General features: G+C 36.4%; 1 long non-coding RNA gene and 1 pseudogene across 1 annotated transcript in view; one reads left to right on the top strand and one right to left on the bottom strand.

The window, feature by feature from the left end:
• LOC128931785 (uncharacterized) overlaps positions 1 to 24,502 on the top strand; it is a 285,583-nt gene that overhangs the window by 175,841 nt on the left and 85,240 nt on the right. The window lies entirely within an intron of this gene.
• On the bottom strand, positions 19,881 to 21,555 carry LOC100895691 (mortality factor 4-like protein 1 pseudogene; annotated as a pseudogene).

Raw genomic sequence — 24,502 nt, 5'->3', positions numbered from 1 at the left:
TCTACTTTTCCCTTTATAATAGCTACCCTGAGTTTTAGCTAGACAGAAAATCCCCTCCCAATAGACAAATTCATTTCCTAGTTTCCCTCGCAGTTAGGTGTGACCAAGTTCTGTCCAATGGAATGTGAGCAGAAGTATTAAGTACAACTACTAGTCGTTCTCTCAAATGTTAGGAGTTAGATACAGTTTGCTTAGGCCTTCTGACTGGCTAGCATCTAGTTTCAATGGTTATCTTAGACCATGAGAAAGAAACTGCAAGTTGAAGATGGCAATGTAAAAAACAGAATGGACTCTATTAAGCCTCAACTTTGAAACTAGTAAGTGGGAGAAAAATAAGATTCTATATTGTTTAAGACACTGTTACTTTAGGATTTTTTGGTTACTGAATCTAAAACTATATTCTAATTGGTATGCTTGTGTATGTTCTGAATGTTTGTGTTCCCCCTAGCTGACATGCATATGTTGAAGCCTAATCTCCAATGTGGTGGTGTTTGAAGGTGGGGCCTTTTGGAGATGATTAAGTCATGAGAGCAGAGCCCTCATTAATTGGATTAGTGTCCTTGTAAAAGAGACCTGAGGTATAGTTGGTTCACCCCTTCCACCAAATGGGGATGCATAGATGGTACCATTTATGAAATGGAATTGGCCCTCACTGGACACCAAATCTGCTGGTGCCTTGATCTTGGACTTTCCAGATTCTAGAACTGTAATAAATAAATTTCTGTTCTTATAAGCCACTCAGTTCATGATATTTTTGTTACAGCAGCCTGAAGACAAAGATAACTTCTATTTTTATAAATACACAAAACTTGGACAGTAGATAAATGAGCAAACCTGTGATTCAAGCCATCTTGCTACAAACGATTATTTGCTTCTTCTAAAATAAACTCAAGGTTAAAGAGTGGACTATTTGAAACCATTTCCAATGAAAGTCATAGAATCCCAGACATTTATTTAGGAAAATGATTTAGCAAGATTGGCAACCTGGAATACTTACATAGCTGCTGCTTTTCAGGCTTAAGTGCATTTTCATAGAAGTGTGTTCTCAAGAAGTTTCCTTTGAACAAACACTCGGCTAGACACACTAGCCTCATGTATTATATACAGAACATTAATATTCTTCTTATTTCTGTAGCCTATTACTGTTTTACCTTCATTATGGCAGCACTTAGAAACTTTTCTAGAATGGTAACAAGACCTGATGTGATATCATCAAGTAAATAGCCTGGTAGGATGCTTTTTTAGTGCTCTGTCAAGAAGGACTTGAGTGTTAAATATGTCATAATCTTATACTTTTTTATTTGCAGAAAGTCTACTTTGACATTATCTCAGTGGCACAGCTGCACTGATTTTCCTTGCTACTCTCACACCCCTAAACATTTGGAGCTCCTTTATTATAATGGTAGATATTATGTAATGAAGGTAGTTCTGAAAGGCCATAACATAACAGACCTTTACTGCTGCCGTTTTGAAATATCAGGCACAGCAGATGAACAGGTTGCCTAGCAACTGATACTGCAAGCTCCAGCGACTGCTCAGGCCCACTGAGATTGACAAGGGAGCCATTACTGGCTGCATGTACCTTCCTACTTAGCAATTCTGACAGACCAAAGCCCTGAAAAGGAGGGTTATGTGATTAAATATTAACATTTAAAGAGCAAGTGTGTTTATATATATATATGTATGTGTGTACGTATATACTATCTTTAAATGAATAGTTAGAAACTTAAAAATATTCTTATATCAATTAAGAGAGAGAGAAAGAAAGATAAAGAAATGAAGCAGAGAATGGAGGAAGTAAAAAAAATTGATTTGAAAAAGAACAAAAAAACGGACCTACTGTGAGCTTTGACTTTCCATTTTACAATGAAATGCAATTTATTTTGGCTGAGACAAATGTCTAATGCATGCATGACTAGGCATGTCCAAAGAAATTTATCTTAGAATCCGATAACCATGAAATGACTTTTGAATATCTGAACAGGTGAAGCTACATGTTTCTGTACACTGTTTCATAGGCAATCATGTGTTATGTTCAAATTGTTGAACATTACTAGCATTCTGATTTAGAAGTGCCAATTTTCATTCACTGGAAATGACATTTTATTTTATATTTTAGGGCCCAAACAGTTAAGTCTTGTGGAGTATTTCTTTTCTTTTTTTTTTTTTTTCTTCTCGGAGTTCCTGTATTGTATTCTTCAGTTCCATTAATTCACTCATACTCCTCTCTAAGTTGTCTATTCTCAATAGGATTTCATCAAACCTTTTTTCAAAGTTCCTAGTTTCCTTTTTTTTTTTTTTATTTTTTAGAGAGAAAAAGAGAAAAAGAAGGGGAAAAAAAGAAAAAGAGGGAAAAAGGAATATTACTTCATTCCTAAAATGGGTTTCAATAATGGCCGATCAATATTTTGAGTGTTTAAAGTGGTTAATGCATATTTTATGTGTTTAAAATGGAGACCTCTATTATGTTTATTTGTTCTGGCTCTGAGTTCAAGTCCTGGATATCGTTATCAATTTGTTGTCTCGTTGAATCTAAATCTCATTATGTGTCTTATGTATCTGGGTGTTAAGATCTCTTATGGTTACATTAATCCTTTTACCCTTGCATCCTTGTAGCTTTGAAATCTATTTTATTAAGTGTGAGAATTGCAACTCCTGCTTTTTATTTATTTATTTTTGCTCTCCATTTGGTTGGTGAGTTTTTTTCCATCCCCTTGTTTTGAGTCTTTGTATATCTTCAGATATATCGTTAGATTTTGTGGATAATGTATATTTTGTGTGTTTAAAATGGAGAGCTCTATTGAGTTTATTTGTTCTGGATCTTAGTTCCAGTCCCGGGTATCATTATCAATTTGTTGTCTCGTTGAATCTAAATCTCATTATGGGTCTTATGTATCTGGGTGTTAAGATCTCTTATTATTACATTATTCCTTTTACCCTTGTATCCTTGTAGCTTTGAAATCTATTTTGTCAAATGTGAAAATTGCAACTCCTGCTTCTTATTTATTTATTTTTGCTCTCCATTTGGTTGGTACGTTTTTGTTTTTTTTTTTTTCCCAACCCTTTATTTTGAGTCTATGTATATCTTTGGATATACCGTTAGATTTTGTCTGTATCTTTTGATTGGGAGATTTGGTCGATTTAAATTTAGGGTTGCTGCCATTTGTTATTAACTGGCTATTTTTTCCTTTCGTTGATAAAAATTCTTCTTTATGTTAATGCTCTTTACTTTTTGGTGTATTTTTAGAAAGGGTCATACTGGTTTTTCCTTTCTGTGTATAATGCTTCTTTTAGAAGTTCTTGTAAAGCAGGCCTGGTGGTAATAAAATCTCTGAGTACTTGCTTGTTCCTAAAAGATTTTATTTTTCCTTCAAATGTAAAGCTTAAATTGGCAGGATATGAAATTCTGGGCTGAAAGTTCTGTTGATTAAGTATATTGAATATTGGCCCCCACTCTCTTCTAGCTTGTAGGGTTTCCGTTGAGAGATCTGCTGTAAGCCTAATAGGCTTACCTTTATGGGTGACTTGATCTTTCTCTCTGGCTGCCCTTAATATTTTCTCCTTCGTTTCGATCTTGGTGAATCTAACGATTATGTGCCTTGGGGTTGGTCTTCTTGAGGAATATCTTTGTGGTGTTCTCTGTATTGCCTGGGGTTGAATAGTGTCCTGCTTTGCTAAATTAGGAAAATTTTCCTGGATAATGTCCTGGAGAGTATTTTCCAGCTTGACTTCATTCTCTCCATCACATTCAGGTACACCAATCAAGCGTATATTAGGTCTTTTCACATAGTCCCATATTGCTTGGAGACTTTGCTCATTCCTTTTTATCCTTTTTTCTCTATTCTTGTCTTGTCGTTTTGTTTCATTAAGTTGGTCTTCGACCTCTGATACCCTTTCTTCTGCTTGATCCATTCGGCTGTTTAAGCTTGTACATATTTCACTAAGTTCTCGTGTTGTATTTTTCAACTCCATAAGTTCATTTGTATTCCTCTCTATATTTTCTATTCTTTTCAACATTTCATCGAACCTTTTTTCAAAGTTCTTAGTTTCTTTACATTGGGTTAGAACAAGTTCCTTTAACTCCCAGAAGTTTCTTATCATCCACCTTTTAAAGCCTACTTCAGATAATGGAACACAGTCCTTTTCCATCAGGGCTTTGTTCCGTTACTGATGAGTCCTCTTCCATCAGGGCTTGTTCGGTTGCTGATGAGTCCTTTTCCATCAGGGCTTGTTCCGTTGCTGATGGGTTCTGATTCTGAGTATACTCGGCCTTCTTAGGCTGTTTTTTTCCCTTCATTGTAGATGAACCGCCTTTCTAATTAGTTTTCTGAGTCGACGTCCGACTTATTGATTCCCAGTGCTGGGATCCAAGCAACCCACTGTGGCAGCCTAAATAGCAGCGATAAGACTGATGGTGCTCTTCTGCCCAGGAATCTCTGGTCTGGCTTCCCTCTTGAGTCCGCAACAAGCGGCTCTGACTTCCTGGAGCTCCAAACTCCGGTCAGTAGGGGAAGCAGTCCCGTTGGCTCTACATGAAGAGCTGCTGCACCGAGACGCCGGCAAAACTGCTGCAGCAGCCACAAGAGTCGTGCTGGCGACCCGTGGGGCTCCTCCACTGGGAATCGGCTGATCGGTGAGTGATGAAAATTCGTCTAATGATGTGGCGTCATCTCGTTCTCTGAGCTTTCACTGGGAGCTACAATCCTGAGCTGTTAGTGGTCGGCCATCTTGGATCGATCTCCACCGGAGTATTTCTTTTCTACACTGTTTCACAGATAGCATTTAGTTTCTTTTTGAAATAAGCAAACATGAAGCACCATTCAAATATGTCTCTTAAAATAAATTCAGTGCATGGCAATCTTTTTGTGAAATGTTCAAGTGAGAATCTGTAAACTCTTTTGTTTTAGGGTAAAATAAATAATTTATTGTAAGATCCCTCAGATTTTGGAAACAAATCATTATTTATAATATCTGTCCCATTTCAAATAGAATTGAATTTATGTTTTGCTATGAATTTCATCTAGAAATTAATCATTCATATTCATGGATATAATGCACATGGTCTAACTAGCATATTTAAAGAATACATATATTCTGTGGGTCAGCAGTTTTACTAGTAGTAATTTATTTATAGTAGGCTCCCGACGTGGAAACATATAGGTTTAACAACATTAACTGCAATACTGGTCACAAGAGCAAAACATATCAACCTAAATATTCATTAATGGGTACTAGTGACATGAATTATTATATAGCTAGAAAATAGCATAGCAACCCTACTAGCAGAATTGCTGAGTGAGGGGGTGTATGTAGGCTTAAGATATGTTAGCTGGGCCATATGCTTTTTATCTATGATACCAATATCCATTATGAATAATGCTATGGATGTATATTTTAGCAAGAAATATATCCAAAATACATTGTTTAATAGACAAATTTTGAACAATAGAATGTAAATAAAACCCTATTTGTGTCCCAAAATTTAGGATACATATATGTTTATATGTGGATACATGCTTTTATAGTAGTTAATTTTAGAGAAAATTTTTAGCATACATTCAGAGGTGAGTTAGGGAAGGGGATTTTGCTGTTTACAATAAACACTTTAGTCTTCAAAAAATATCAAGAACATACATTACTTTTACAATAAAAATGCTAAAATCACAGGTTGCTTAGTAACAATACTATGAAATATATTATTTATGCTTTGTACAGACATGAGCAAACTGAAAAAATTTTGTCATGTTATTTTAGCACTGCATCTTTATAATCACTCTGTCTTCCATAATCTTGTTAGAGAAAAGATTAAAAATGGTGTCCCTAGTCCTTCCTTCAGTCTTATGTGTGTTTCTATGGTCTTAAGTGAATTAGATCATGAACTTTTCTGAATTACAGGCAATTATCTTTTCCAAAATCTCGAGAAGAGTTAGGGGATTAAGAAGGAGCAAATGTAAAACTGATCTCTTTCTTTTTTTGAAGCCCCAAAGCCAATAATTTTATTATCTTCTATTAAGTTGATTTCACCCTTTAGTAATGAAGCAAGTATTAATGAAGTGGCACTTTAGGCCTTTTATTGTCACTTATGAAAAGAGTATTTATGTAAGATTTGTAGAATAAATATTCTACTTTAGGAGAAATTGTGTGTCTTCTTTGGATGATTTCTGTATAACCCAGGAAATAGAGCTTACATGTATATTAGAGGAAGACGATAACTTAGCTTCTGAGATGGTTTAAGAGAATAGACAAACTTTATAATAATTTCCTAATCATGGCCCAAAATGAGACAGTTCAAATATAATCTGTTTGAATATTTATTTATAGCCAGAGTGGCTGGCTTCTGGTTACCATTGATTTTCTAAAAGGAAGGTTAAAATACAGAGGCCCTGAAAGTAGATATGGTAGAAAATATATGTAAGGACTGACGGAGAAATATGAGTTATTTAAGAACGTATGCATTATCAATGCTGCACAGGCATGCCGTCTTTGAGAAATGGACTCAATTCAGCTTTCTGGTTTCCTATTCAAGTGATCTGTTTTATTTTGTTTTCTTTTATATTTTGCCTCAGACATAAGCAAATGGCTTAACTGATATCCATCTTTACTCATCTTGGGCCTCATCCTTTCCTCTCTTCCCTCTTCATCTAACTGAACAATGAAGCTTACCTCAATAACATCATTAGGCAATAGAAGAAGATATAATGTTTGTCTCTGGTTGCTATGGTTTGAGTGCATGTGGTCCTCCTGAAGTTATTTTGGAACTTAAACTCCACAGTGATGATATTAAGACATGGGGTCTTTTGGAGAGTGATTAAGTCCTGAGGGCTCCAGATTCATGAATGGGATTAATGCCCTTATAAGAGAAACTTCAGAGAACGGCCTAGTCCTTCCCTCTTTTCTGCCATATGAGGACACAACAAGAAGATGCTATCTTGGAAGCAGACACTGAATCTGCTGGCACCGTGATCCTGGACTTCCCATCTTCCAGAACTATGAGAAATAAATTTCTATTGTTTATAAATTACCCAGCCTAAGATATTTTGTTACAGCAGCAGAAATGAACAAAGACAATGACTTGTTCCATTTCTTTATTTCATATTAGGAAGGTAAACTTTAAAATAGGCACTGAAAAAGGAAAAGGGACTTTGGCCGGGACTTGATTAAATCACAGAGCTTCTACTATTTCCTGTGTACTTGGCCTTGACCTCAATGTTCCTGAAAACGGGGTTTGAAGACAGAGAGTTTTGGCCTAAAATCTTATCACTGATTGGCTAAAATCTGAGTTACCTTAGATTCCACATCATTAATGGGGGATAATGATGACATTATTGGACTACTTTGGAATTAAATATAATTCTTTTTAATGTGCCTCAGCATAGTGATTGGTAATTAGGAAACTGTATATTCTCTTCTTTCCTTGAGAAAACCTTATTTTTTTTTTCACCAGAAGAAAAAAATAAAGAAAGCTAAGCGAAGGCATTCTGTATTGCCTTGACTATTTTTGAATTACTGATACTGGTGATTTTACAGCATTATAACTGGCAGTGAGGCTGACTCCTTAAGATCAGTTCTGTGAGTAGCCAACTTTGGCTCCCATGGCTGAGCATTTCCTGCCTCCTTCTTCAGTACAGGAATGTATCCTGACTACCACTCCTCTGAACCATGCCACCTCCTTTTCTTCACTGCTTTTGTTCGTCTCACTTTCCCTCCCAGGATAACTATTTTAAAAGTCAACCTATTGTCTCTATACTGCAGATACCCTGTCTGCATTCTCCTACCTGGGATCAACTCAACTTCCACTGAACACTTCTACCTCAGAAAGATGACATGTTTATGAGGAGAACTATCATATTTGTTCACAATTCTAAATGTTATACATTATTTATTATATTGAGTTGAAAGCTGCTTCTTCACTTTAATCTTTGGTCCTAATTTTGCCTTTATAGTAACACAGACTAAATCGAATATCCTTTTACATAACTGGTTTTCTTTAAAAAGTTGAAGAAAGTTAATATATTTCTATACATTTTCTTTTCCTTGGGTTAATCATTTTCAGAGCTTTAAGCTTTCACTCAAATATCTGAATTTCAGGACCTTTATGCTCCTAACTGCCGCCTTCTGGGTGCTTTCTGATTTGTTCATGGTCTTTTAAAAATGTAGTACCAGAACTACCTCAACACCCTACATTTGGGTTGGTTAGTGAGAAATACACTACAGCTGAAAATTACTCTGTTTGATCCAGACAACATATTTTTATGAACATAGCCCAACATTACATTTGCATTTAAATCAGTCATATCCAACAACTGGCTCAGCATTTTCCAAGCTGGACATCCTTGCCTGATAATTGTGTAGCCTCAGGGTTAGATGGCTTGGTTTCATGCCTTAGATTTGTCATTTTCACCTACATAACCTTAAACTAAACATTTTATGCCTCAGCTTCCTCATCTGTAAAATGAAGATGATAATTGTATTGCTGTGAATATAAAAATAACATTGCATATAAAACATTTAGCATCATCTCTAGTCAGTAGATGTTGGCTATCTTAAGGAACTAAATGCAGTTCACAGAAATTGCTATTAAATCACATCCTGTCACTTCTCCCACAACACCTGTCTTTGTGCAGTCAACATTTTGATTATGAAGTGTATAATCTTCAAATTCCTGTATATATTGTTGTTTTTGCTTTGAAATCAAATCTGTTGATATAAATTTTATTTTCATTTTTTGTTTTACTGTTTTAGGCATTTCCATTTTGTTATCAGGAGAGGGATCTACTTTATCTGGATGTCTCCACTTATAACAACATCTACAGGGACCTTTCCTTGGGATTTTAGGAAGATAATACCAGAATAATCTGAATCTAACTGATCCCACACAAGGAAATAAGAACTAAATTCAATTAATTTTAACCCAATCATGGAATATCTCTGCAAAATAATCCATGGGGCTCCACCATTTACAAATGCAGATTTTTGTTGTTGTTGTGAAATGTGAAAGTCTTCAGTCAGTTGGGTGAAGATAATTATTTCTTTTCCTCCAGCTTCTACTGGTCCTATTCTATATTCCAGACTATTTTTGTCCTATGCCAGAAAGTACTGTCCATAAATTCATCTGCAATTTCTCAAATTTCAATTTTAAAAAAGGGGATTAGTGTGCATTTGGATTTTTTTATTTCAAAAGCTTTACATTAAATATGTGCTCTCATTTATTACTTAATCTTAGATTTATTCCTTTTCCCATATGACTGGTCTATCTTCTTTCTCCTGCAACCTAAGTACTTTCTCTACCCTTGTGTGAGTGCTCTGTATTCAGTCCCAAGGGGAGACAGAAAGAAGAGCTAAAGAATATTAAGTAGAGAAATGAGAAAGTATTCCTTCCCTTTTGCATGGGCATATTCCTACTTGTGTCCAAATTAGAAATAAGTACCCCCACTGTTCTGATGTTTGCGCACTGTAATGCTTCTTGTATGATTGTATTAAAATATTTCACTGTCTCTTGTACTTCTGGGAATTTACCAAATCTTTTTGGCTAACCCTGAATCGTGGTAGTTAAAACCAGGAATGTATATGAGATACCCTAGTGAGAGCAATGTACAACCAGTAGAGAGAGACTTGATGATTGAATCCTGGTAAACAGCAGTGCATAAGGAAGAGAACTGGCAGATAAGAGTAGGAAGAAATTCCTGGGTTCTGTTCTTGTCCTTGAGGGTAATCAATTCTACTCTCTCTCTCCAATTTTTTTTTCCTTAAATGTTCCTAAAACCATTTATTTAGTAATTTATTCCAGAATTCTACTGGAGATGGATGTTAAACTCACCAATCTATAGTTCTAGAATTTCTGGGACATTTGCCCATTTCACCCCTGGCACATCTCCCAGACTGTTATCCCTCAGTGACTATACAGAGAGGCTCTGAGTTCACTTCTGCATGTTCCTCAATATTTCTAAGCACGATTCATCTGTTCCTTCAGCCTTCTGTCCAACTAAAGGGCTGGGCATTCTATCACCATCTTCTCACTTCGCTTCTTCTGAAATCTAAATTCTAAATTTTCTTACCTTAGAAGTTATATTAACTCCATGCTTTGAAACAGGAAATATTAGGGGAAAATGAGAAGTGCTTGAATTTTATGGAAAACAAAAACGGACATGTACACAAAAGTTGTTTGTTCTACCTATGTTAAATTTAATACCCCAAAGTTGATTAATTTCATAGTAAATAGAGTAATTCTTTGAATATATTTATTTATTTATTTCTGATATTTTGGTGCACCTATCACCTGAGCAATATACACTGTACTCAATGTGTATTCTTTTATCTCTCACCTCTCTCCCACCCTTTCCCCTAAGTCACCAAAGTGCAATATATTATTCTTATGCCTTTGTGTCATCATAGCTTAGCTCCCACTTGTAAATGAGCACATACAATGTTTGGTTTTCCAATTCTGAGTCATTTCACTAAGAATAATAGCTTCAAATTCCATCCAGGTTGCTATGAATGCCATTATTTTTTTCCTTGTTATGGCTGAGTAGTATTCCACAGTGTGTGGTTTTGTCATCACATTCTCTTTAACCACTCATTGATTCATGGGCATTTGGGCTGGTCCTACATTTTTGCAATTGCCAATTGTGCTGCTATAAACATGCATGTGTAAGTATCTTTTTCTTATAATGACTTACTTTTCTCTGGGTAGATACCTAGTAGTGGGATTGTTGAACCAAGTGATGCACCTGCTTTTAGTTCTTTAAGGAATTACCACACTATTTTCCTTAGTGGTTTTAGTAGTTTACATTCTCACCAACAGTGTATATGTGTTCCCTTTATACCACATCTGTTTTTTTTTTTTTTTCTTTTTTGAGACAGAGTCTCGCATTATCACCCAGGCTGTAGTGCAGTGGTGTGATCTGGGCTCACTGCCATTTCCAGCTCCTGGGTTCAAGTAATTCTCCTGCCTCAGCCTCTCGAGTAGTTGATACTATAGTCATGTGCCACCACACCCAGCTAATTTTTGTGTATTTTTAGTAGAGGCGGGGTTTCACCACATTGGCCAGGATGGTCTGGATCTCCTGACCTCATGATCCACCTGCCTCAGCCTCCAAAACTGCTGGGATTACAGGCATGAGCCACCACACCTGCCTACTTTTAAATTTTTTGATTGTGGCCATTCTTGCAGGAGTAAGCTGGTATCACATTGTGGTTTTGATTTGCATTTTCCCTTTAATTAGTGATTTCGATCATTTTTCCATATGTTTATTGGCCATTTGTATATCTTCTTTTGGGAATTGACTATTCGTGTCCTTAGCCCACTTTTTGATGGGATTGTTTTTATTTCTTTTCTTGCTGATTTGTTTGAGTTATTTGTAGAATCTGGATTTTAGTCCTTTTTCTGATGTATAGATTGTGAAGATACTATCTCACTCTGTGAGTTGTCTGTTAACTCTGCTGATTATTTCTTTTGCTGTGCAGAAGATTTTAAGTTTAATTAAATCCCATCTATTTATCTTTGTTTTTGTATCACTTGCTTTTGGGCTCTGAGTCATGAAGACTTTGACTAAGCCACAGTCTAGAAGGGTTTTTCTGATGTTATCTTCTAAAATTTTAATGGTTTCATGTCTTAGATTTAAGTATTTGATTCATCTTGAGTTGATTTTTGTGTAAGGTGAGAGATGAGGATCCAGTTTCATTCTTCTTCGTGTGGTATGCCAGTTATCCCAGCACTGTTTGTTGAATAGAGTGTCCTTTTTCCACTTTATGTTTTTGTTTGCTTTGTCAAAGATCAGTTGACTGTAAGTATTTGGCTTTATATCTGAGTTCTCTATTTTGTTCTATTGGTTTATATGCCTATTTTCATACCAGTACCATAATGTTTTGGTAACTATGGCCTTGTAGCATAGTTTGAAGTCAGGTAATGTGATGCTTCAAGATTTGTTCCTTTTGCTTAGTATTGCTTTGGCTATGTGAGCTCTTTTTAGGTTCCATATGAATTTTAGGATTGTTTTTTTCTAGTTCTGTGAAGAATGATAGTGGTATTTTAATGGGAATTACATTGAATTTGTAGATTGCATTTGGCAATATGATCATTTTCACAATATTGATTGTATACATCCATGATCATGGGATATGTTTCCAATGTTTGTATTGTCTGTGATTTCTTTCAGCAGTGTTTTGTAGTTTTCCTTGCAGAATTCCTTCACCTCCTTGCTTAGGTATATTCCTAGGTATTTCATTTTATGTTTTGCAGCTATTGTAAAAAAGGTTAAGTTCTTGATTTGATTCTCCACTTGGTTGCTGTTGGTATATGTACCAACACTGATTTGTGTACATTAATTTTGTATCTTAAAACTTTGCTGAATTCATTTACCAAAGCTTGTAGCTTTGGTTGTAGCTTTTTGGATGAGGCTTTAAGTTTTCTAGGTATCTGATCATATCATCAGCATACAGTGTCAGTTCGACTTTTAACTCTTTAACACTTTGGATTCGCTTTATTTCTTTCTCTGGTCTGAGTGCTCTGTTTAGGACTTCTAGTACTATGTTGAATAGAAATGGTGAAAGTGAGCATCCTTGTCTTGTTCCAGTTCTCAGGGGAAATGCTTTCATCTTTTCCCCATTCGGCATGATGTTGGCTGTGGGTTTGTCAGAGATGGCTTTTATTGCCTTAAGCTATGTCTCCTCTACTGATTTTGCTGAGGGTTTTAAACATAAAGGGATACTGGATTTTGTCAAATGCATTTTCTGCATCTATCGAGATGGTCATGTAAATTTTTTTTTAATTTTGTTTGTGTGGTGTATTACATTTATTAACTTATGTATGTTAAACCATCCCCACATCCCTGGTATGAAACTCACTTGGTCATGTTGGATTATCTTTTTGATATGCTGTTGAATTCGATTTGCTGGTATTTTGTTGAGGATTTTCACATCTATGTTAACTAGGGATATTGGTCTGTGGCTTTTGTTGTTGTTGTTATGTCCTTCCCTGATTTAGGGTGATATTGGCTTCTTAGGGAGGATTGCCTCTTTCCCTGTCTTTTGGAATAGTGCTAATAGGATTAGTCCCAATTTTTTTTTTTAATGTCTGATAAAATTTAGCTGTGAATCCATCTGGTCCTGGACTTTTATTTTTGGCAATTATTTTTTGCCAAAAACATTATTAATCTTTTCAAAGAACCAGCTTTTTGTGTCATTTATCTTTTGAAACTTTTTGTTTCAATTTCATTTAGTTCTGCTCTGATCTTCATTATTTCTTCTCTTCTGCTGGATTTGGGTTTAGATTGTTCTTGTTTCTCCAGTTCCATGAAGTGTGACCTTAGATTGTTTATTTGTGCTTTTCCAGACTTTTTGAAATATGCACTTAATGCTATAAACTCTCCTCTTAGCACCACTTTTGCTGTATCCCAGAGATTTTGATAAGTTGTGTCACTATTACCATTCAATTCAAATAATTTTTCAGTTTGCAGCTGGATTTAATTATTGGCCCAATGATTGTTGAGGAGCAGGTTATTTATTTAATTTCCATGTATTTGCATGGTTTTGAAAGTTCCTTTTGGAGTTATTTCCAGTTTTATTCCACTGTGGTCTGAGAAGGTAGTTGTTATAATTTCAGTTTTCTAAAATTTACTGAGAATTGTTTTGCGGCCTATCATATAACTGTCTTGGAGAATGTTCCATGTGCTGATGAATAGAATGTATATCCTGCAGTCAGGTAGAATGTTCTGTAAATATCTGTTAAGTTCATTTGTCGTAGGGTGTAGTTTATGTCCATTGTTTCTTTGTTGACCTTCTGTCTTGATGACATGTCTAGTGGTGCCAGTGGAGTACTCAAGTCCCTCACTATCATTGTGTTGCTGTCTATCTCATTTCTTAAGTCTAGTAGTAATTATTTTCTAAATTTGGGATCTCCAATGTTAGATACATATATATTTAGGATTGTGATTTTTTTCCTGTTGGACAAATCCTTTTGTCATTATATAATGTCTTTGTCTTTTTTAACTGTTGTTGCTTTAAAGTTTGATTTGTCATATATAAAAATAGCTACTTCTGCTTGCCTTTTGTTTCCATTTACATGGAATATCTTTTCCACTCACTTTCCTTACATTTATGTGAGTTCTTATGTGTTAGCTGAGTCTCCCAAAGACAGCAGAAACTTGGTTTGTAAATTCTTATCAATTCTGCCATTCCGTATCTTTTAAGTGGAGCATTTAGAGCATTTACATTCAACATTAGTATTGAGATGTAAGGCTCTATTCTATTCATCATGCTATTTGTTGTCTGATTTCCTTTTTTTCTTTGTGTTATTGTTATATAGATACTGTGAGATTTATGCTTTAAAGAGGTTCTATTTTGATGTATTTCAAGGATTAGTTTCAAGATTTAGAGCTCCTTTTAGCAATTCTTGTAGTGCTGGCTTGGTAGTAGCAAATTCTCTCAGTATTTGTTTCTCTGGAAAAGACTGTATATTTCCTTGATTTATGAAGCTTAGTTTTGGTGAATACAACATTCTTAGCTGATAATTGTTTTAAGGAGGCTAAAAATAGGAGCCCAATACCTTCTAGCTTGTAGGGTTTCTGCAAAAAAAAAAATCAGCTCTTAATCTGATAAATTTTCCTTTACAGGTTACCTGATACTTTTGCCTCACAGCTCTTAAGATTCTTTCCTTCATCTTGACTATATATAACCTGATGACCATGCACCTAGGTAATGATATTTTTGCAATAAATTTCCGAGGTGTTCTTTGGGCATCTGAGTTCTTTGTATTTGAATGACTAGATCTCTAGCAAGGCTGGGGAAGCTTCTTTGATTATTCCCTCAAATATGGTTTTCAAACTTTAAATTTCTCTTATTCCTAAGGAACACCAATTATTCTTAGGTTTGGATGCTTAACAGTCCCAACCTTCTTTGAGTCTTCATTCATTTTTTCTTATTATTTTTTTTCTTTGTCTTTGATGGATTGGGCTAATTTGAAAGCCTTGTCTTTGGGTTCTGAAGTTCTTTCTTCTGCTTGTTCAATTCTATTGCTGAGACTTTTCCAGTGCATTTTCCATTTCTCTAAGTGTGTCCTTGATTTCCAGAAGTAATACATTTTTTTATTTATGCTGTTTATTTCACTGAAAAGATTTCCCTTCATATCCTGAATCATGTTATTTTATTTCTTTAAATTGGACTTCACCTTTCTCTGGTGCCTCCCTGATTAGCTTAATAATTGACCTTCTGAATTCTTTTTCTGGCAACTAAGAAATTTCATCTTGGTTTAGATTAATTGCTGGTAAGCTACTGTGACCTTTTGGGGATGTTAAAGAATGTTGTTTCATCACATTATCCGAATCATTTTTCTGGTTCCTTCCCATTTGGGTAGACTATGTCAGAGGGAAGATCTGGGACTCAAGGGCTGCTATTCAGATTTTTTTTTGTCCCACATGGTGTTCGCTTGATGCGATATTTTTCCCTTTGCTTTAGGAATGGTGCTTCCTGAATGCTGAACTGCAGTGATTGTTTTTGCTTTTCTGGGTCTAGCCACCTGCCAGACCTACTGGGATCCAGGCTGTTACCAGGCTGGGCTGGTATCTGCAAAGACTCCTGTGATGTGAGCTGTCTTCAGGTTTTTCAGCTGTGGAGACCGGCACCTGCTCTGGTGGAGGTAGAAGGAAAGTGAAATGGATTCTGTAAGGGTCCTTGATTGTGTTTTTGTTTAATGTGCTGGTTTTTTGTTGGTTGGACTCCACACTTTAAGAGTGAGTAGGTGTCACTTTCAAGAGCGCATCAGCAGCATTACTATAGGGAGGATGCAAACTTGCCCTATGTATGCCTGCTTAAATATTCAGGATTCTCAGGCCATGGACAGGGCCATAGAGCTCCCAAGAGATTATGACCTTTGTCTTTGGCTATCAGGGCAGAGAGAAGATGACCATCATGTAAGGGTAGGGATAGGTGTGTCTGAGCTCAGACTTTTCTTGGGCAGGACTTGCTGTGGCTGCTGTAGGGGATGGGGTGTGGTTCCCAGGCCAATGGAGTTGTGTTATGTTCCCAGGGGGATTATGGCTGCCTCTGCTGAGTCATACTGCTAGAGAAGTCAGGGAAAGCTGGCAGTCACAGGCCTCAGCCTGCTCCCACATAGCCGATGGTTCTAAAGACCAGTCTCACTCCCATTATGCCCCATAATAGCACCAAGTCTGTTTGCAGGCAGCTGGTGACCAGGACTGAGAACTTGCCCCAGACCATGAACCTCCCCACTGAGAAATCAAGTAGACTCACAGTTTTGTGGCATCTCAGGAAGCCTGCAGCAGTGATCCAGTTCCTTCACAGGGTCTGTGGATTCTCTTGGCTTTCCTGGTGTGTTTCTGCAGTAGTTCTTGGAGCAATCATGATGTGAGTCTCCACATGCTGCTCTGACCATCAGAGTGAGAGCTGCAAGCTAGTCCTGCCTCCTATCTGCCATCTTAACTCATAATCCTGAATCTATTTGATCTAATGTTCTATTAGAACATTATTCTTTAAAGCTATTTTTCTCCATTATCCCTCCTCACTCTTAAAGTCTCAACTGGATTTTACCTCTGCTGTAATTTATTCTGTGGTCACAACCTTAAGTTGTTCAGAACTAGGTTTAGTTTCATCTACTAGAAGCCCCTCAAAACAATTGTTTAAATTAGCTGGGTATGTTCAGTTCTCACAAATGAAGAAAGTCCAGTGACAACTGTGAATTCATGGTAGCTTAGCAGTCATCTGGGATGCAGGTACCTTCTCTGTTGCTGCTCCATTATTCTTAGTGTTTAGTTTCATGGCCTTAGATGGCTTCTTTGGTGATAGCCTTCACCTTGGCATTTCATTCAACAGGAATGAGAAAGTGGCAAAAGGAAACCTTTCCCTTTAAGGAGACTTCCTAGAATCCCCCATGCAATATAGTACTTCTGCCATATGACATAGCCACTCATAGTTATGAGAGAGACCAGGACATGTAGTCCTTTAACTGTGACCATTAAAAATCTAGAGTGTGCTTGAAAAATAAAAGGAGAATGAATTTCTGGCAGGATACCAGCTACCTTTGCCATATTGTCATTCCTGAATTCATGTTATACTTCTCAGAAATACCATTTAGTTAAGAATGATTTTAAACAGCCTTGTTCTCTTGAACTTGTGAGTAATATTTTTTATAGTCTAATACTTATTTACATGACATACACAGCTTCATAATTGCTTCTTAGCTTATCTCAGAATGTTTTTGAATATACAAGTTCCAACTTTTCTTAGGATCGTTCATCAATCTTTCACAGGAGTCAGGGACATTGGAGGTGACCGAAAGTCACTTGATTTTTATTTTGAGTTATTCATTGTTTACTATCTCTGAGAGGTAAGAAATTTCTGTTTGGATTTGGCAAATCCTAATAGCAAGTCATTACAGAAGAACAACTTTTGAAATCTCACTTATAGATTTTAATACATCTCCCATGAACTTAATACAATTCCTATATGGAAAAACATATGCTGAGTAGTTTATCCTCCCATCTGAAAATAAAATTGTTATATGGAATGGTGCTCCCCAGCATCCTATTTTCTGCTTTTTCTTTCCTTATTTTATCTCTGGCTTTATTAGGGATCTTCTTCCTCTATCTCCTCATTATATACCATAGGTCACAGTTTCTAGGTTCTCTTGTCTTCTGACTCTACTCTCTAAGAGAAAACATCTACTCTATAGGTTCAATTACCACCCATGGGTAGATTGATACATGTATTTCTCCCATGTAGGCCTTTGTTCTGAGTTGTAGACTTACTCATCTCCTTGTCTAATATATTCCTGTTGAATGTCTCAAACACATTTCAAATTTAACAAATTTCAAATTAAATGCATGATCTCCAGCCTGTCATTTCTGCCTCCACCTTAAAGTCTTCTTCAGGTGTTCAATGATCACCACCACTATCCATCTGGTTGTAGAATCTAGATATCAAGTCATCATCCTTGACACCTATCTTCACATCTCTAACCCTTCCTAAGTTCTGTTGACTTTACCACCTCAATTATACTTAAATTCACTTTTCTCCATCTTTACAGGTATCATATTATCTCTGGTGACTATAACTTGCACTTACCCTGCCACCTCTTAATTGTCTTTTCCATCTACCCCTACTCAGCCCATTCCCCACATTATGTCTAAAATGTAATGCCCCACATAACACCTACTCATCTTCAGATCCCTGCTCAATCATCACTCTTTATGGACATGATGCTTAAGTTTGCAACCAGGTTAAATTCTCCTCTAATGTCCATCCTAGCATTTCTCTCCCCCATATGAATTATTTACTTCAGGAAATCCTGATTAATAGCAATTTTCACAAGACTTGGGACCATATTTCTTTTCACTCACCATTGTGTCCCAAGTACTCAGAATAGCTCCTGACCCACTGGAAGCATTCAGTAACCATTCCATGAACAAATGAAATGTTTAAAGACTGATTCCTTTTTTCTTTAATGATGCAGATAAGGTTTAAACAAATCTTCTAAACCTGGTGAAGCAGTATTGGCCATATGGGCTTGGGATGGGCTTTGTATGTATCTATGGGCAAGGTATGTCTGTTGTGGCTTCTATTTGTTCACAGGCCATCAAGGAAAACAGAGTTGACTCTAAGCCAAACTGTAGAGCTTTTTTGTGCCCTTTCTGTGTCATTTTGATGCCTTGGTTTCAGTCTTTTTTTGCTCCCCTTTCTTAAACTCCTTCTGTTCCATTAAAATCTGACACAAAATATTCATACTTGCTCTCATCATTAGTCTCCACCCTCTGTGCCTTTTTCTTTCCTTGGTATTGATCCTTTACCTTCTTGCCTTCAGGCTTTCTCAGTTTTAGTATGTATCTCCTTCCATTAAAACATACGGTTCTGATGATTGTCATTTTCAATTTCTTTGCCTTTCATTTTTCTGAGCCTCCATCTAGGAGGGATCTGACATCTTTCTGGGCTAGAGTTGCTGGAAACTCATTTTAGGGGTTTGTTGAGGAAGAGAAGGATGGCTCCTGTTGTTACTGACTTCTGCCTGGACTCATTCTATCAGAGCTGTTGTGAATGGTTGGCATAGGGTTTTCCTTGCACAATAACACTTGTCCAAGTGTGGGGGAAACAGAAACATTTGGAGGTGATGGCATTATATATTGCTTTGATTGTGATGATGGTTTCACAGGTACGTTCAGACTCATCAAATTATATACATCATACATGTGTAGATTTTTGCATATAAATTATATGTTTAAAAAAGAAGTCATTATAAAAGCCAGTAGCAGCACTGTCGAATCTGTTCTGTTCTCCTGTAAGACTGTCAATAAGGCTTGCTCCAACCATGACATTTCAGCAGCTCTTGCCTTGTTCTCTCTGCTTTCCTCAAACTCCTCTTGGTTCTTCTTCTCAGCTTCTGTCCTGTCCTCCTTTCTCTCATGCTTTCTCTCACAACTCCTAAATTTACTTTTTATAGTCTCTACTAATTCTCATATAATATTATTATGTATTTGTTTCTATAAATTTTTTTGTTATTTTTATTGAAGTTATACATGTACACGTTGAAAAGTCAAATGGTTCTGTAAGGTTTCCTATGAGAAACAGCAGGCTCTTAGCTGTTAGACTTTACCATCTTCTGCTCCTCATTCAAACATATGTTCAACAAGTATTGAGCATCTTCTAAATGTCACATATTGCTGTAGGTGTTTGGGATTCATTAGTGAATAAAATAGGGAAAATGCTTGCTTGCATGGAATTATATTTTACCAGAGTGGAAAGGCACAGACAAAAGACAATAAATAAGTAAATTATACAGTATGTGTGATAGTACTAGGAACTGTCAGGGGAAATAGGGCAAGGGCTGGGAATCATCAGCACAGGAAAGATGTAGAGATAGAATAGTCACATGAGCCTTTTTTTTTTTTGAAATTTAAAGAAAAAATTTATTGAAGATCTGAAAAACAATTCCTAAAAGATCGAATCTTCCAGAAAACTAGCTACACAATGCTTTGCATCTATCATGTTAAAACGTGCATTAGACACAAATACAAAAACCATGAAACAAGCCACCATTCTTCAACAATTTGAGCAAAGATAAAATGCCTAAGTAACAACATGGGTGACTTGCAAAGAATGGACTTTTTACTTTAAGCCATTAAACAAAAAGAAATGAGCACAAATGGACGAGTGTGTTCAGTTATATACACTGAATTGAACCTTTGGCACTAGGAATCAGAGCATTTTGTCATATAGCATTAACACATATTATAAAAGTGCGTAGTGTCAAAGGAATAGAATCACCAGCATTCAAAAGCAGCTTTGTCAACTAGGCAATAAAACACTACAGCATATCCCTCTGTTGTCCATCATTGAATACACTGGCAGCAACTTTAAAAAGAAAAAAAAAAAAAGAAAAAAAAAGGAGCTATTACCCCTTTTATTTTCTCTGTTTAAAATCAAACAGAAAACAAACATCAATTGTTATAGACTAACATCTTCAAAGCACATCATTTCTACAAGAGAAGTCAGACTAAGAACAAAAATGTGTTTACGGAGATCCAAACATAAGTGAGTGAGAGCGCCTCTCACACAGCTTTCCGATGGTACTCAGGAGGAGCCACTTATAATCACTGGCACTAAATAAAGTTGCAGAATTCTTTGCCAGGTACTTTAGGAAATCGTGAAGATAATTCAGTAATAAAGCAAGGCTCTTCTCATCCAGAGGTGTATAGGCCAACATTGCTCCAATTCGTACAAATAGTCTCAGTGGATGTGGCGCTCCATACACCTGGGACATGGGTGCATCAGGGTGATCTGCAAGAATTTCAGCATACTGTGGTCTCTCAAATTTGTAGAATAGCTGGGTACCCAACATTACATTGAAGTATTCTTTTATCCCTGCCACAACTTCATTAACCGCATACTCCTTATTATCTGTGTTTCCACGAGATTTCTTGTGATTTGCATGATCTTCAAGAATGGAATCCACATTCTTCTTGGCAGGAAGATAAAAGAGCTGCTTTTGCCTGGTAATTAAGTCCCAGTCATCAACAAGCCATGGTTTTAGTTCTTCAGGAATCTTTAACTTCAACTCTGTTCATGAATGTTTCCTCATTTTCAACAGTAGGATCTACCCGGGCCCTTTTCTTCCGAGGAGGCTGAGGAGTCTCACTGGTACTGCCACCATCTCCATTTCGAGGTGTTTTCTGTTCGTTCTTTTTTGTTTTCACTTCAACATTTTTCTGTTGCAGACCAGATGTCTTCTTTCCTGGGGCAGCCCCTCTCATCTTCCCCTCTGCACACTTCTCCTGATTGGCTTTTTGAAGTTCTCGCTGTTTCTGCAAATTGGTGTCCACATATTTGAGTACTCGGCTCTTGGGAACCCACTCATCCCAATTTTTATTCCAACCACTGTAATGTATGAAGTATTTCACTTGTTTGTCCTTTATGGCAACCTTTACACACTTTTCTTCATACAGAAGAGGCCCATGAAAGCACAGCACTCGCTCACCCTCCTGGAATTTAGGCTTCGGGTCCTGCTTCGGTGCCATTTATAAGTGATTCGCCGCCTCCTCCTTCTCCCCTCACATGAGCCTTAATGAAAAACATCTGAGGTAATGAGAGATTAACCATGCATGTATCTGTTCAAAGTGTGGTCTAGGCAGACATGACAGCATAAAAGAATTAAGTAAGCATCAATGCTTGGGGTGTTACAGAAGCCTAGAAAGCCAGAATGGCTGGGGTGGAGTCAGCCAAAGGCAGGGTAGGAGATGAGAACAATGCTAAGTGAGGAGCAAATCATGTAAAGCATTTGAAGTCAGAGCAACAGTTTATAACTCTTGCAGTAGTTTCCATTGTTATTTACCGTATGTTGCAAATTAATGATTTTGTGGGGGTTTTTTTGTTGTTGTTTTTTTTTAGGTTTTTAGGTAATTTATTTACTTCCCATTTTAGATGACAGAATTTAACTCTTTCACCTCCCTACATTCACCATCAACACATTACTCCCTTTCCCTTTCCTGATGTATATTGTAATTTTATTTAGATCAATATTAATGATTCCATTATTATAACTACATATATCTTATTCATAATTGATCTCTGTAGTATAATTCCTATTATTTTATTTCTTGGGGTGGTTTTAGTATCCCAGTAGTTCTTGATGGGTGGTACTGGGAACTTGTAGGTTCCCAAGATTCTTTCAGGAGTTCACAAAGCTATAACTCCTTTCCCAACAATGCCAAGATATTATTTCCCTTTTCACTATGTTACTATTTGCACATTAGTGGTGCAGAAGTGACCGTGGTAAAACTTCTGGTGCTTTTTAGTGCAAATAAAAATAGTGGCACTAAACCACTAAAAGTTATCTTGTAGCTCATCAGTTCAAAGCACTCTCAGCAGAAAAACAAAAGCCAAACACAGCACAAAGTCAGTTTCACATAGGAATGGCATCAGTGAATCAGTGAAAATTAATTGTATTAAATCTCAGTCATTAAGTATATGTTCTTTTAATATTGCATGCATGAAATAAGAAGTTTACAAAAAGCATTTCCTCTGCTACTGAAGTACTATAGTTATCTTGGGTAAAAACACTTTGTAATTGAGTTGCAATCTGAACTAGCTACTTGTTTCAAGAAGCAATATTTTTACTAGAGAGATTAAATTACAAATAAGCAATTGAGAGACATTTCCACTTTTTTAGACACAGGTTCTTGCCATGTCACTATGCTGGAGTGCAGTGGTGTGATCATAGTTCGCTGTACCTCACACCCCTGGGGTCAGATGATCCTCCTGCCTCAGCCTCCTAAGTACAAAGTATGTGAGCCTGCAACTTCAAGGAAATCAACCAATGGCATTTTTTGCCAATAATAAATTTGAGCCTTCAAATGAAAATCAGAATTTTGGAAAACCTATCTGCCACCTTGAGCTTGATAGCTTCCCAGTGCTTAAAGACTTCTCAGATGGGATTAGTGATGATGTGAATGAATATGATTTATTGATATTATATAAATGAAATATTTTAACATTTAGAAGACCTGCATAACTCAACCAATATTTTCAAATAGTCAATGACCATCTTACAAAATTGTTCAGAGTAAAAGATCCACTGAAAGTCCAAGATAGACTGCCAGATTTTAATATAAGAGGATAAAAAGTGTATTGATTTGGTTTCAGATTCCTCACTGCAACTGACTTTTAAGAAACTTCTGCTCTGGGTTTTGGTGTAGCATCGAAGAATAATATATAATGTTTAAAAAGGTTATGAAAATATTCCTTTTTTTATGATCACATATCTCTGTGGACTCAGATTTTTCTTTACATATTTCATATAGTTTGAATTGAACATGTGGAGTCCAGAAGGAGATAAGAGAATCCAGCTGTCATAAAGTCAGTCAGGCCGTCAAGAGATTTGTAAAAAATGTAAAACACTGCTATTCTCACTAAATTTTATCTTGTTTTTAAAAAAATTATATTTCCTGAAAACATTTTTATGTTAACAGGCAATGAATTTATTTTAAATTGAAAAATAAATGTAAAATGATCATTTTAAATTTCTAATAGGCATATTTCAAATATTTTAATAAAGAAAAGGTATTTGGGTAATTAATAATTTCTAAGGATATAAAGGGGTCCTGATTCCAAGATGAGTTTGGAAACCACTGTGCTACAGGACAACTGGGGATAGCTGTCTAACCTTACAGCCTACAGCATCCAACCTCCACCCTGTGAAAGCTCTGTGCACAGCATTTTGGTTCTTTTTTGATGATACACAAAGGACAGGATACTTTAGGAGGAACTTTTAAATTACTATAAAGCCTGAAAATGGTTTGCGTATTGATTAGAACCCTGACGCATGTCCACTTCACTACAGGCAACCACAGCACCAGACGTCCTGTTTGGCTGTGCTCTGCATGGATCAAACACTCAGAAAACAGGCATGGGTCAGCTCCACAGCTGAAACAAAACAAAAATTTGAATCCCTTTGCTACAAAACTCCTTTTCTTTTTTAACCTTTAATTATCCTTTGAATGTTTTCTTAAATATCTTTCCTTCTGCAGAACATGATAATTCAGAAGCAATTTTCTTGTCATCATGTTTTCTTTTCTTCTTGTAATTTTTCAAATACCTGGATGATGATAAGGGGAAAGGCACATGCTATGAAAAGGTTTTGTTCTAGAACAAGTTGTGCAGCTAACTTTTTGAGCTTTTTAATGAAAATATTTATTTTCTCTCAAAAATGGATAATTAAATGAAGGGTTGCGCTGACCACAAAACTGTAGTGAAATCATCTCTGTGAAGCACTAATTTCAACCATTTGATGAAAAGCAACTTGAACAAATGAAGACCAAGGTGTTTTTGTTTCAATGGACTCCATGCTGTTTCCTATGGCTTGGCGGTGCTGGGATTGCAGGTGTGAGCCACTGCACCCAGCCTATCTTAGGATTTTTTGACATTATAATGGTGAGAAAATGAAAAATGAGTACCTTGCAGCCATTGTTTTTCACTTTCAGTACAGTATGCAACAAATTACATG

The sequence above is a fragment of the Callithrix jacchus genome, chromosome 4 (assembly GCF_049354715.1).
Source record: "Callithrix jacchus isolate 240 chromosome 4, calJac240_pri, whole genome shotgun sequence".
Lineage (NCBI taxonomy): Eukaryota > Metazoa > Chordata > Mammalia > Primates > Cebidae > Callithrix > Callithrix jacchus.
This window is presented reverse-complemented; position numbering and strand designations above follow the sequence as displayed.